Raw genomic sequence first — 15,107 nt, 5'->3', positions numbered from 1 at the left:
GAGGAGGACAACCTCCTTCAACCTGCTGGTCACACTTTTCCTAATGCACCCCACAATACCATTGGCCTTCTTGGCCACAAGGGCACATTGTTGACTCATGGTCAACCTATTATTGACTGGAACTCCCAAGTCCTTCTCTGCAGTGCTGCTTTCCAGCAGGTCGGCCCCTAACCTGTACTGGTACCTGGGGTTATTCCTCCACAGGTGCAGGATCCTACACTTGCCTTTGTTGAATTTAATTAGATTCTTCTCTGCCGAGTCCTCCAGCCTGTCCAGGTCTCACTGAATGGCAGCACAGCCTTCTGGTATGTCAACCCTTCCTCCCAGTTTGCTATCAGCAGCAAACTTGCTGAGGATGCACTCAGTCTCTTCATCCAGGCCATCAATGAACAGATTAAACAAGACTGGACACAGTACTGACCCCTGGGGAACCTCACTAACTACAGGCATTCAACCAGACTCTGCATCATTGATCACAACTCTCTGAGCTCTGCCATCCAGCAAGTTCATGATCCATCTCACTGTGCATTCATTCAGCCTGCACTTCCTGAGCTTGCCTACGAGGGCATTGTGAGAGATGGTGTCAAAAACCTTGCTGAAGTCAAGGCAGATAACATCTCCCTCGTCTACCCAGCCAGTCATATCACCATAGAAGGCTATCAGGTTGGTTAAACATGATTTCCATTTCATGAGCCTACACTGACTACTCCTGATAACCACCTTTTCCTCCACATGCTTGGAGATGACATCCAGAATAAGTTGTTCCATCCCCTTTCCAGGGATGGAGGTGAGGCTGACTGGCATGTAGTTTCCCGGATCAGGGCAGTGCTTTTTTTTTCTCCACGGCATTCCGTTCCATCTCCTCAGTGAACTGTTTCACTCGTCCTTCCCATTTACCACTGGGGCTTGATCTTATAGTTTTTAATTTTTTGGACTGCTGCAGCATCAGGGCACTGCTTTTGAGGGCAAGAATTTCTACCTGGAATAATGGGAAGTGTGTCTGCCAGACCACAGCTCTCTTGTCGAAACTGCCTCTATCATCCTCACTTTCTGGCTAGGCATCTGGTGAAGGACAGTGTAAAGAGAAGAGCAAAAAAGCTATCGGAAAACCCCACCTGTGAAGACACACTGTCATATCATTGTAGATCAGCTTCGCTTATCACTCATGACTACTTTGCAAAATCGAAGTAGAAAAGCTGGCAAATAAACTCTGACTCACTACATACACTATCAAGTGAACCACAGTTTCAACATACTTCAAATATAGTAATTTTAAATTTCACATTTTTATAATCATTAATAGGTTTTTGATTTTTAGATCTACTCCACTCAAATCTTACTTGGTTTGGACTTAGCAACTCTACACTTGCAAAAATATACTGGGCATTTTTCTGCCATTTCACCCATCTTATATAGTGCTTATACTATAAGGACATCTGTTACCCATTTTGTATATCTATCTATTATAAATACAGTATTCAAAACAATAAATGCAAGCATTTGTAGGCAAAAATAGAGAAAATGCTAAGTTTTATTCAAACCTATTTTTAGCCTGTGCCAGAATAAGAGGGTCTCTTATGCATTAAAAGGGTGCCAATTGTTGAAGCATCTAGGTTCAAAGTACTCTATATTCTAGGCTGGAAAGAGTCAGTATCTGTTGCTGCCTTCAGGCAATGAACTTTGATAATTTAAGAATCTTGAAATAAATAAAACTAATTCACTGTCTGGATTTCAATAGCTTTTGGTGACAGACTTCTACTTTGTGACCTAACAATCATGATGATAGATTAGTTGGGCAAGTAAAAATCCACTTCCTAACTTACGTAAACGGTACTTTATTTACAGTCAAATAAACAGACTGTGTGGAACAAAGGAAGCCAGATACAAGCCTAAAGCTTCTGGAGGCCCCTCTGAAGACTTCAAATGCAGCAGTTCCTCCTTGCCAACCGGTTAAGGGGGCCTTGGTTTAAAGAGGACAGCTTCATCAAGCACAGTAGCTCCCAACATAAAGCTCCAGACAAGGGAAGTTGGAAAAAAATCCTTAATGGGATAAAAGGAACTGTAAGCTTTCCAATAAACTCCACTATCCATGTGGGTTTTTTTGCTGGGAATTCCCAAATTTCAGCAACTGCGTTATCACATTGTACACCATCAGAGCTGCAGTGTAGGAGTATAGCTGCTTTTACGCTTCTGCACAACCACTTTCTTGCTCCTAGCAGAATGAAAAATAATACATGTTCTGACAGTGCACCATTAAGCCTAAACGTGTGGGAATTCTTCTGTAACTATAAATGACATGTCTAATAACGGCTGTAATGCCTTCTGTTTGCTGCTGTTGAAGTACAAGCTGAAGCAAGTTTATTGAAGTAATAGCTCATATTAGGTACACCCAGTTCATAATTGTTTTGATTCTGTCAGCAAAGCTTACAGCTTAAAGTGAGAAAGCAGAAAATGTCTGTTGGGTAATCAATCATTTAATGTCATGATTATAATAGTTATCTGACTGTAATCCTTTATTCAGATTAACCAGTATAGCATAAAAAATCATTTAATTGGATGATAAAAAAATGAAATCAGGTTTTGTGTGTTTGGTTGCTTGGTTTGTGAAATAAGTTTATAAAAGTTTAATAAAATGCAGTAAAAAATATTATTCTGAATTTTGTGTCATAAGTGTCATAATAAATGTGTCATTTTGTCTTCAGTCTAAATAGAAAACTGAATATTCAATCACCTTATACTACATCGCAAAAGCGATGCTCCAATTTAAGATGACAATATTTGACAGGATCCCATATTCATTCAGACTTGCTTACGCCAAGTCCTACCTCTCATTAAAATGCCTAGTCAAACAGAGGCATTCACTGTTGCTGTTTGTAATTGCTTGCATCAAACAGGTCTAGCCATCACAGTATAAAGAAGACACAATGGAATTTGACCAGAGTCTATAAGGATCCACCTCACACCCAGCATTAGTTTTATTATAAATTTATCTAGTGTTAACCTTGCCAGTAAGAAACTTTATGATGAAGGAAACTTCGTATTTTTTCCAGTATGTTGTTCTCGTCTTCAAAAAACCATTAGTTGTAAAACAGAAAAAAGAAGTTTGTCGTATAATCCAGCTAAGGAACCATCTGTCTTTGTGAGTGGGCATTCATGCCATGAATGACGCCAGCCAAGGGAAGAGAAACAGACCCTGCGGGTGGCTCCCTCCCTTCTCTTTGGTGGCCACAGCTACAACCACTGCCTCTCCTGCCACTCCAACAGGGCAGCGGACCCTGACAGACCCAAACCCAAAGTCATCAGCAGGCTGGGGGGTTCAGGGGTGGAAGGGGTAAGCATGTAGCCTCCAAAGAAGAGCAAGGCCATGACCTGGCATTATGTTAAAACTGTGATGGTATGACATGCATTCCTGTATGGGTTTTATAGTTCACTAATTGTTTCAGAAAAACATATCAAGAAAATCCCACTGGATTATTGTCTGCTTCCTGAAGCAGTTTCATAGATCGGCAGCTAGTAAGATGTGTACAGCCTGCGTTTTTTTAAGTGTTATTTCCAGAAGAGGGCTTTAGTTTGCCTTTTATGTTAATCTGCTCCAAAACAGTCACTAAAAACTCCACAAAGGAACCTTCCCCTTGGTCTCAAAGATTTCCTCCTCCAAAGAGCACACATTGGCAGGGCCTTGAAGCCTGTCAGAACCCGCTAGGGGCAGAGAAAAAGAAAGGGGTGAAAGGGATGAGAGAACTCCTAACTCCTGGTTTCCACTGGCTTCTTCTCACAGATTGTGCACTCTGGTTCAAGCTCTCTACACGACTGAAGCAATTCTAAGGGCTCTCTTCAGGCTGGATTTTCTGGTGTTTTGCATTGTGCAAGGTCATACACAATCTCCTTGGTTGCCACAGAACTTGTAAGGACACTTTTATCTCACTCCAACACCCAACCATTTATTTTTTTTAATCTCTCTGCAAAAATTTGCTGAAATTGGCTCACAGGTTTCAAAGTTAGTAAGAGAGTACAGGCACCTACAGATACCATTCACACTACAATCACCTACTGTACTTGAAATATTAGACAGAAGGTGGAATGAATGCAGGAACAGAAAGTAATAAAGTTGTGAGAGAGGGCAGTCAAGTAGTATTCGCTTCATATTAAACATATTTAGTGTTACTTTAGTGCTTTTTATTAAAATGCAACAATTTTTTGGTATAATAGTAAAGTATTCAGCAACTATGTTATCAGAGTGATAAACCAACTAGAATTAGTCACCTACTCTTAAAACCCACAATTTCAACATCTTTCATAATACACTATGTTTCGAGGACTTTATTGACAAGACTGTGAACACACAAATATCAAAACAAGCAGCACACAGTTACTTTATTCAATTGAATTGCAGCACAGATATTTTTCATTGTGGCTTTCAGAAGCCACCAAGCAATTCTCATTGTAATGAGCTTGTTAAGGGAACAAAACTGCCCAGAAATTAACCACTTGGGGTTTTTTTGCTAACATATTAGTCTTCAGCCTGATTCGCTCTACTGTATTGCTACACGCATTGTGTGCAGGTAATGATATAAAATGAAGTTATTTTCAAATAAACAAGTAATGCTATATTGGTTGCAGTGTTTGGGGCAATAAGCATAAATATAAAGCACTCTTTGGATATATCTTTATTATAGCCAGTCAGGGCTATGAGGAATCCAACCCACCTCACGCAGGAAAAATAGAGGACTACTTACAATTCATTCTGGAAAGGTCTATTAACTTTAACCCAATATAGTCAATGTAAGTGAATAATACATTCTCAGTTTTCTTCTGTATTTTTACTTGTCTATTTTTTGTAATTTTTCCTCCATATTCACCTTTTTATTATGTACTCACCATGGCAAGTAGGTATCTCAACTCATGTACTGAAACAGCAGTTTTATAATCAGAGTTAATCTGTTTTTATTTTAAACCAAATAGAATTCTTATTGAGAACAACCTTCTAAATAAAGACAATGTGAACCTCTGACAGAAATCAAAAGAAGCAAAGAATGCAATTGGCAAGACACTGGATTTTTTGTACTGAAAGTTGGAGTAGTCTATAATCCCCACTTCAATTACTTTGTTGATATTTCATCATGTTTACAGAAGCTTTAAAAGGCAAGACTTCATTTTACTGCTTCGTCTGTTCGTTTTACTTTCTTTTATCTTAAGACCGACGTTTTCTTCACATCAGCTACAATATCTCAAACAATTTAATAATTAACAGAAATTATAACATTTAGTGTAGAAATAAATTGTAGGCCACCAAAAAAAAAAACCAAAAACAACACCCACAAAAAAAGGAAAAACAATGCCTCATTCAGTAACAAATCCTTCCTCCTGCCACTCTTCCTCCCCTCCTCTCCCTCCCTCCAACAAGTTTTCTTGGCTTAGTTGGCCGACTGTTTCTTCCTGGAAGTAGGTCAGCTCCAGCCTGAAAGCCTCGAGTGTGGCAACCTGAGTCACTGCCTTTCAGTTACAACTGTTTATGATCCAAGAAGCTGCTCCAAAGAGTTACCAATAACCTGCTATAAAAGCAACCCAAACTTGATACAACACACAAATTGTGAATTAAAATTTGAAGAAACTGGGACAGGTAGTAGGCGCTATTTTACTTTCCTGGCACTGCTAGAGACTGACAGAGATAATTAAATTTACCCACAACTGCATTAGTTACTCCAGAAGACTTCTCTTTCTCTTGATAGTTCCCTATTTGTAGTGCACACATTGCCCTCCTCGGCTCCCAGAGCAAACAAACAAGCTGCTCATCAAGGAATCTCAACAACCTACTGTACACAAAAGGACTGATTCCAAATTAATGCTTCCTGCAGGACTGACAATTTCCTATGTGTTTTTAATAAAGACAGCAAGAATTCAAGCCTACTCACATTTATTATCATGGCACGTTACCAAGATTAAGTTCAGTGGGAAAAACAGTTTTACAGAAAAATTATATAAATGGCATATTTTAAAAGTGACCTACAGTTTTTCTTTTATCTTGGCACAACAAAGAGGATTGTTTCAACCTTTTCCTTAGACTACCACAATTTGTTCTCGGTGATACCACAGAGAAATTAAAAGTACATGAGGCTAACAAGCTGCACATAGTTTTGTTTTATATGTAGGTGACTGGCTTCACAAGTAATAAAAATACCTACATGTGCTTCCCTGTGATAAAACTGACTTTTCACACAGCATTTCTCTACAGCAAATTCTCTTTCCTTGTGTCCACATTATCAGTTGTTGACACTTTTTTAAAACCAGCATTATTTCCGAATATAGGCAGAGAAGCATGAGCCATGTTATGACTGGAAGAGAGGAAACATACGCCAGCACAGAGAAACCGATGTGACTGCTATCTCTATACCTTATTTTCTACATTTTCTCCTCTCAGCTGATATGAAAGCATGTTTATACACAGAAGAAAATGCATGTTTGTACACAAAAGAAAATGCATGTTTGCACACAGGTATCAAGAAGATGGGAAAGCAATCAAAGGTGACTGTATTTCCCTACCCATATCACACTCTAGGCTTTATGATTTTTTCAGTATAATATGCTGGTGTATCATATCATATCATATCATATCATATCATATCATATCATATCATATCATATCATATCATATCATATCATATCATGTCATACCATATATCATATCACACTGCCATCATGTCATTTAGGATACTGTGTTTAGGACCTTGTTCCTCTTTCAAAGCTTCTCAAGAGCTAGCTGGGAGCTCAGCTTTCTGCACTGTATATGGCCCCAGAAACAAGAATAGCCTCAGCTGTAAGAAGTTTGCTGCATCAGCTTCCTGCAACAAGAAAAGCCCTGAAGCACCACAGGATATATAATACAATACTTGGAAGAGCTATAATTATCAGAACTTTTGTTTTCCTATAGCAGACTTAAAGACTTTTTCTCTCCCCATTGCAATGGGAGCTCATGGCCTGGCAGCCTGAATGGTAGGTGGGTAGTCCCAATAACTCACCTGAAATTCCTCCTTAATGCATATTGAAATGATCAATTCTGGCACCAGATAGGGCCTGGGCAGAATTTAGGCTCATTAAAATCAGGAAAACAATCCATGAAGCCTGGACTTCAGTAGCTGTCTAACCCAGAATGCATGTAAATATATCTCTCACCTAGGCTTTATAACACAAAGTCACATAAAAATTCAGAATATGACACAGATGTAAAAGCACCACTCTCTAAGAGCATATCCTTCCCTACTGTAGACCCAGGGGGCAATCAATGCTTCTTGATTAAATAATTTCTGCTCTAAATAATTAAGTGATTTAACTAAATAGCTAAATAACTTATTCTAATGCACTGCCTATCTACCAAATGTAAATTGCATGAGCAGTCCAAGAGGGCCAGCTCTCCTCCCTGCTAAGTGCACCCGACTTCAGGCCACAGGCAAGACGTGTCTTTGCTTGTCTGCCTGGAAACATGAATATGCATCCCAAGATGCACTGAGACCTGGTTTCAATAGCAGAGGGAGAGAGCACTTCCCTTTAACTGCTCTATTGCTTGGTAGCAAAGACAGTTCTGAAAAAGTGGAAGAGGCAAATCAACATCAGCCTCAAGGGAGAACTAAGCCCACGTTTCCCAGGCGACTACTACGATAACTTCTCAGACAGCTACTTTTTGAAAAAGAAGATAAACCAGTCACCTACAACCCAAATTTTTTTCCCACCCCTGACCTCAAGGGAAGGAGACAGCTAATGCAGGTTCCTGAGAAAGATGGAGTTCAAACACTTCTCTCGAACTTCCCAAGCCTTCCTGCTTTGCAAGTGCATGTTTGTGTACTTTAATAATGCCTAAATATCTCTGCTGAGTCCTAGGCACCTAACACTGCACTCTGTAGCACGGGACCAGGTTTCAACTGAAGTGGGGCCCCAGAGTGCACTCTCCCAGACTTCTGCCCACACACTGGAGTCTGGCATATCCAGGTGCCTGGGGTCAGGTGGGTGACAGGCAATCTCTAGTCAGAGTTTGAAAATAAGTTATCTTGATTTTTATAAAATGCAGCCATTGTACATTTTGGGGTCAGAGAGAAGACCCCATGTACATTTAAGAGGAGTTTTCTGGAAATAATACTTGCTTCCACAAAAGCAGAACAGTTGCTTTCTGTCTTTAGAGAAGCCAAGTCTATTGTAGCTGTCAGCTTCTCACACAGACAACTTCAGAGGCTCCTGAAGTATTTTTTTACTGTTCAATATGATGAGCTGGCTTTGGGCAGATTGGAAAAGAAAACAAAAACAAAGCGTGACAGCAAAATGAAAGGATATTTGGCTAGAGTCAAATGGATAACTATTATTAGCAGAGATAGTAATGGACTACTATCCAAGTAGTGCTGCTGGATTTTTTCTCTGTTTACTGTTTTGCCCATTTTAATAATAAGGTTATTTAATTTTTAGTCATTTCTGCTATTCTAGGTTTGATCTACATGTATTTCAGGCATATTTAAATGGGAACTCTATTTGGTGGTCATAGTTAGACAAAGTGTCAGGTCACGTATATTTTTTCCACTTAGGAAATATTAACTAAATTCTCATTTGAGGAATTTCAGCTAAATCTGAATTTCACACCTCTAGATCCAGTGAGTTCTATATGCATCTCAAGTACTGCATGTAAAGATAACTGAATTTTATACCACACACTAGGAACACTGGATTAAATAGCTCTCATGCTCATTATTAGACCACTATTCTTATCGTGTTATTAGAACTTACAGTTAAGAAAGTAGAATTGATTAAAAACTATTTAATAAAATGTTCTGCCTTCTTCAGTTAGCAATACGGGCGCATTGCAACATTTGTTAACCATCTATGACTCACAAGTTGCCCGGGGACAAGATACTCCTTGTGCTTCTGCTTCAGAAAGGTGTCCATCAAGGGGATTCTTCTGTGTGTTGCCTTGCGTTCCTTACAAGCATGTTGCTATTAAGAAACGAGGCTACTGACTCTTGATGCAGGTTACCCTGGACATCTACCTAGACATTTACCAAGCCAAGAGAACAGGACCAGCCAAGAGTAAATTTAGGCTTGAAGTCCAGTAATTCACTGATTTGTTGTTTTAGCAGATTGTGTAACAAAGCAGAATTTGTTACTCCATGTGCTTTCGCAGTTGAAGGGAGGCAGGAACACAACAGTCACAAGAACTGAGAAGTTATGAGAAGTGACTGCTGTGTACCTGGATAAATTAGCCATCCTGATAGCTAATCCAGCTGATATACCTGTGGGCAGCTGCCTGACTCCAGGCAGCACAGAGCATAACACAAACACATCCCCCAAAAAAGTGCTGGCTGCACAACTTCTCATGATGGCATCCACCGATGCACTAAGCACATGTGAACTGAGCACAGGTTGACCATTCCTCATTCAGAAAAGAAGCTTAAACCTGCAGTTGGTTGAGGTGTTTTTTTACTGGGTAATGCAGTGGGTCTGACAGGCTGGGCATCTATAGTGTTACAGCTACATACAGCTCCATGTCTCAGCCTTAACACACCATCAACTGCTGCCAGCTTTCTTACTGAAAGGTCACTTATGTTTGAGATAGATATCTAGACAGGCAGATAGATTTGTAGACAGATAAAAGGTAAAAACCTCCACCACCCCCCCAGTACTCAAAACTATCATTTCCTTAGGAGTTTCCACTATGCAATATGCTCCCTTCCAAAAGTGTATTGTTAACAGTAATTTTCCTCAAGATTTCTTTTTGTCTGTTCTTCAGAAATAACTAAATGTATTAGCTGAGGATATTTGTGTGATTAAAAGAAAATATTATGTATGAAATAAATGAAGAATGATGAACTCAGAATCGGGATTCAAAGGGCAAAACAAAAGAGGAATTAGGCAATAGAGTTCCACCAGGGCTGTGCCTTACTTCCAAGCCCTTCACTCCACCAGTAATTTGAAAGGGACAAAAGAATCCATGACATTCATCATGTGTGACATTCAACCATGCAGATGCCATTCAGTTATACACAAAATGTCTTTGCTTATTCTGCATTCAAAGAGTCTGTGTTGATCCACCTTCTTTGGCTGTACAATTCCTCTTTTAAGTCCTGAATAATATGCAAGTCTTATTAGATTTTTTAAGAATTTGCATCTCCAGGAGAAAATAAAACTAACTTGAGTCCTTAAATGTTATACAGGGACTAATTCAAAGTAACAATTACTAGCACTCAGATTACTGAGTTTATTTGGTAATTCAGAACTCCCAGCCTGATTTGGAAGCTCACACAGCTTAATCTGACTCCACTACATGGCCTTTAGTATTGTCCACCTCCAGAAAGTGAGTGCAGTATGAACAGGAAGGATGTTACCACATATCGCTTTACAGGAATACACACTCACACTCAGCTAATATAGACAGAAGGTATAATTTATCCTGTAAGTTCACATTCATTTATTTTTATTATACTTTTATCAGTGCCTTGAGAAGGGGGTATGTTCATATTGCTGTTTAGCACAGATATATGTCAGTCTTTCACCTAAATGTTTATAAATAAAAATCCTCTTCTGTTATCTTTTTTTAAACCAAGGCTGAGACAGCTGTCTGATGTCCTTGACTAATTTGAATGAGAACAGTACAGCCAATTTATTTACACAAAAAATAAGCTTATCAACTTACTTTCTCTCTCTGTAGAGCATCTGAAATCATAACACAACACAGTATCACAGGGCCAGAGATCACTATGTGAAAAAGAAGTACTAAACATTAAAACTGCTAATGGGAATGTCCTAAGCCAAGCAGATAACGTGTGTTGGTATGCAAGTGCACGGCTATGCCGATGAGAATCCAGCCTGTGTCCCGTCTGCATTTCGGCATGGTCACCATGGAAATGGGAACCGGCCTGCAGAGAGCCTAACAAAGGAAACCTTTAAATGAAAATAACAACACTGGACAGAGAGACTGCCTACAATTTCTGCTGGGGAAGTTGACTTGCTTTACTCATCTGAAGATATAGAAGCTCCCTTTCACCTCCATTAACCCTAAAGGAGGGTATTTTATTCTACATTTAGTTATTTCAACATTAAGCCATTACACTAGCAGTTCATTATTAGCCCTCATAAAAATACATTGCAAAACCCACTTTCATTCATTCAAAAGTAACAATGTTGAAGAAGGATCACAATGACTAACATTTATATAGTGGCTAAAAAACAATAAAACCAAGGAGTATCAGTACTTTTACTTCGTTGACTTCTTAAATGAAAATTCTGCCACTGAATTTAAAAAAAAAAAAAAAATGTTCCAGAGCCAGACAACATACAGTTAAAACTTGCTGGTAAGGTCTCATGTTGACTTTGCCCAAATTATGCACAGATAAATATTAACTGTTAATGTGTTTAGGAGTGTGACAGTAATACCCTGTATGCTTTCTAAAATAAACATCATTTGTACAAAATACAAGTCCTGTAATACAGTATGAATGAAGCCTTACTTCAATGTGCAAAGCTGTGAAAGGCAAAACTCCAAAAATAATACATAATAACGCTCACACTACCTGATGAACTCTTTTAAAGAAGGAAAATCTAGAGACAGTTTTAGTTTAAGAAGTGTTTATGTTTGGGTCCTGCTTTCAAACCATATCCAAATTTTAGAACAGTTTTTAATATTAACATTACTCACAAATACAAAAACAAAACAGCAAGGTAATAAAAGATGATCACAAAGAGAAATGCAGAAATTAAGATGGATTGTACAGCTTTAAGTTGGTGTCTGTGCATGTGTGTTATGATCATACACTGCATTTTCACCTGGACTTCTGGCTTCATTTATTGCATCAAATGTGCAATTTTCTCTTGCTGTTCAGTTATCAACTTAGTCCTTACTCCTTAGTACAACACCTTGCACTTTTTATAGATCTTATTTTAACCTACTGAATTAGCAGCTTCCTTGTGGATTCATCTCTCAATATATTGACCGTAGCCTAAGTATTTGCAAGTGTCAGAGAATTTATTTTTCAAAATTCAAGTGAAATGAGAGCATCCTTAGCATCTTTAAAAAAAAAAAAAAAAAAGTCAAAAGTATTTATCACTTTTGGATATCTAGTGAATCTAGTGATACAACTAAAGCCTCATTTTTTCAGAATACTTGGCACATTCAGAATACAATTTCCATTGACTTCATTCACAGCTGTGAATACACAGCAGCTTTACATGTCAAGATGCACTTCCACAACCAGCTCAATCCAGTAGAAGTGCTGGCTAATAGTGAAAGGGACTTTTCCAGCTTCCCTCCCCGCCCCGGCCATGAGTTCTGATAGAGTCCCCTATGCCAGCGCTAACACTTAAATAAATTGCTTAAGTGAACAGATCAGTTTAGTTCATCTCCAAAACCAACCTGGCCCAAAAAAGGGAAAAAATTATTCAGGCAAATTGGTCCCTGACCTGTTCCCCAGTCCAAGCCCAGTGGTAGCACAGGGAAACTGATGGGAACACGCAATCAGGAGTGCATGAAATGTCCTTGCAGTGTCAGTCCCACATTCAGGTCAGCTTAACCAGATTGTGAAAATGCAGCTTTGGTTTTGAGAACCCCTGGCTGAGCAAAGAGAAAGAGAGGAACACAAAAGCTCCAACCACGTGTCAAACATTTGATTTAAATGACTCGCCTGAAATTGCACTCGCCTGTTGTGACAAAAAAAAGGAGAGAAAGAATATGATTTTGCAAGGGAAAACTAAAAAGTGTCCCTTTCTCTTCATCCTACTTTTGTTCTTCATTCATAGAGCACCTTATAATTCCAAAGCTCAGCAAGACAGGCGTCCCAGCCTCTTCTCTGATCCTGTTACTTTCCCGCAGCCACAAGCAGTGACAACATGACACAAAAGTGATATGAAGAAAAAGGCTATGTTAGCGGGGTCCTCTCCTATCCCTCTGTACAGCTCTACAATTTGTTGCCAACAAGGTCGCCAAGACAACACAATGGTTTTCATCAGCAAGGGTCAGTTATCTACCAAACAGAAAAGGGGTTACACTTGGAAATTCTGGATTTTATCCAAAGTTTCAGAGAAACTCCCCCTCCTAATTTCAGATAAGGCTTCTTTCTCCTCTGGGCTGCTCGGGTCCCACAGGGAAACTTGAGGACTCGTGGTCTTCAAGTGGTACACCTGTGGCTCAAAAGGCCTAATCCTTATTTAGCTGTGATTTTTCAGTTCAGAGTTAAATCATGTGAGGGATGTGTGCTTCACAGAGTGCAGATTTAAAGAACGTGTCAGAGTTACATCATACACATCCTTGGTTGCTGGAAGAAGGTGTGTGTTGAGCTTGAATGTGAAGGCTTTCTGAGAAAGCACAAGTGAACCCACACTAAATTCTATTTCCTCCACTAGGCATGGTCCTCCAACCAATTCACTTGAGAATTGCCTCTGAAGTGAATTATTCACGTAAAAGGGAGGACAAACTGATTCACCCAGAGCTCAGGAGTCAGCTAACAGCATGCAGCACAGACAATCAGTGGACCAAGATCCATAAACAAACTGGAAAGCAGAGTGCCTCAAACAACAACAGAGATTGCTGTAAAAATACCAAATAACATGGGAACACAAGAGAGAAAGTGTGTTTGGACGTGTAGACCTAGACCTCACAGAGAAACAGCTACACCCTGCTGCAACTCCAACAGCATAGGCAGTCTGACTGAGCTCCACACCAAGGATGGACAGAATTTAAGTTAGAATCAAGCTGATAAAAATAAGATTTCTTTCCAGAGGAATGCAGTTTTCCAAAGATTTGTTACTTGGCCAAATTTAGGTAGATTTTAAGGACGATGCAAACAGCACTTTCCTGCCAAATTTCAAATATCTCCTCTGAAAAATGAGGGCACTAGAGCTTTCCAAAGAAAATGTTACCAGAATTGAACCCAGGAAAGCTACTGTATTTTCCACTGGCCCCACTCACAGAAAGAGCTGGGCTATTTTGGCTCCAATTTTTAAGAACCAGCTCAGGAAAAAAACTGGATGCTGAAAATGTAAATTCAAAGAACTACATGTGGCAAACCTATAAGCAGCTAAGAGCAGTATGTCACAACAGAAAGTATCAGGCTTTGTTGCATAGGTTGCCCTATGAAGTCTTTCACTTATTGTATTCCTCTTAACATAATCTACTTCTATATGCTATGTACTTTTTAGTCAATAAGTAAAAAGGTTGGTAGCAAAGTTGTACTATCAAAATGGTAATTCTATTGCATTTCTATTCCTTTATTTTCCTTCTTGTAGCATCTACAAAGTCTTAATGACTTTTCAGACACTAAAGTACACACCAACAATGAATAACACATACCTTTACCAACTGTTGTATTACTTTTAGTTGAATTCGGAGACATAACAAAGCAATACCCCCATATGGTCCCTTTACTAAAGCTGATAATTCAAAAGTGAATTTACTGACATAAAACCAAATTTAAAATAAACTGGGAATATTGTCTTGAAGTACTTGCTAATTCAGCTAAGCTAGACCAATTAAATTAAAGAATATGGCCTCTGAAAGTAAAACAGTTCATTAGAACTCAATCAATTTGAAAATGATTATGGCAGAGCTACCACAGCAGGACTCCATTCTGAAAATGCTCCTGTTCTGAAACTTTCTTTACCCTGCTACAAGAACAAAAAGGCCTGAGTATTAACACAGCAATTACATTCACCAACATCAAATGTCACAGCACATGTGAAAATCAGAATTATGACAGCTTTCAACAGAATAAATAAAGCCTAATCATGGACAGTGCTTGAAGAAAGTAGACCTATCCCACTTCTGACAGCCTCATTGCCAGGGAAATCCTCCTCTCGCATTCAGTCCTTAGCTTCTGCTTTCAGCACCACTCTACAAATTTTTGCAAGTCCTAATATCCCAGGAATTACAGGGCATCTTAATGATCCTGATGTGCAGTGACTGTAACCAGGAGAATAAAAGATGGATTAAGCAAAAATGCAGAGTGAATGTTTTGTCCATTGATACTTTTAATAATTTTTCTTTTTAAAAAAATTACCAGGTTGTTTGTATACTGTATATCTCATCACAGGTTAATATTTTTGCATTTGATTTCATACCCTGCAGTCGCACATTCCACTGCAGC

The 15,107-nt window shown here is 39.0% G+C and overlaps 1 protein-coding gene across 1 annotated transcript in view; it reads right to left on the bottom strand.

Annotated features, from left to right (window-relative positions):
• Positions 1 to 15,107, bottom strand: part of ITGA2 (integrin subunit alpha 2) — a 65,778-nt gene that overhangs the window by 49,639 nt on the left and 1,032 nt on the right. The window lies entirely within an intron of this gene.

The sequence above is a fragment of the Columba livia genome, chromosome Z (assembly GCF_036013475.1).
Source record: "Columba livia isolate bColLiv1 breed racing homer chromosome Z, bColLiv1.pat.W.v2, whole genome shotgun sequence".
Classification (NCBI taxonomy): domain Eukaryota; kingdom Metazoa; phylum Chordata; class Aves; order Columbiformes; family Columbidae; genus Columba; species Columba livia.
This window is presented reverse-complemented; position numbering and strand designations above follow the sequence as displayed.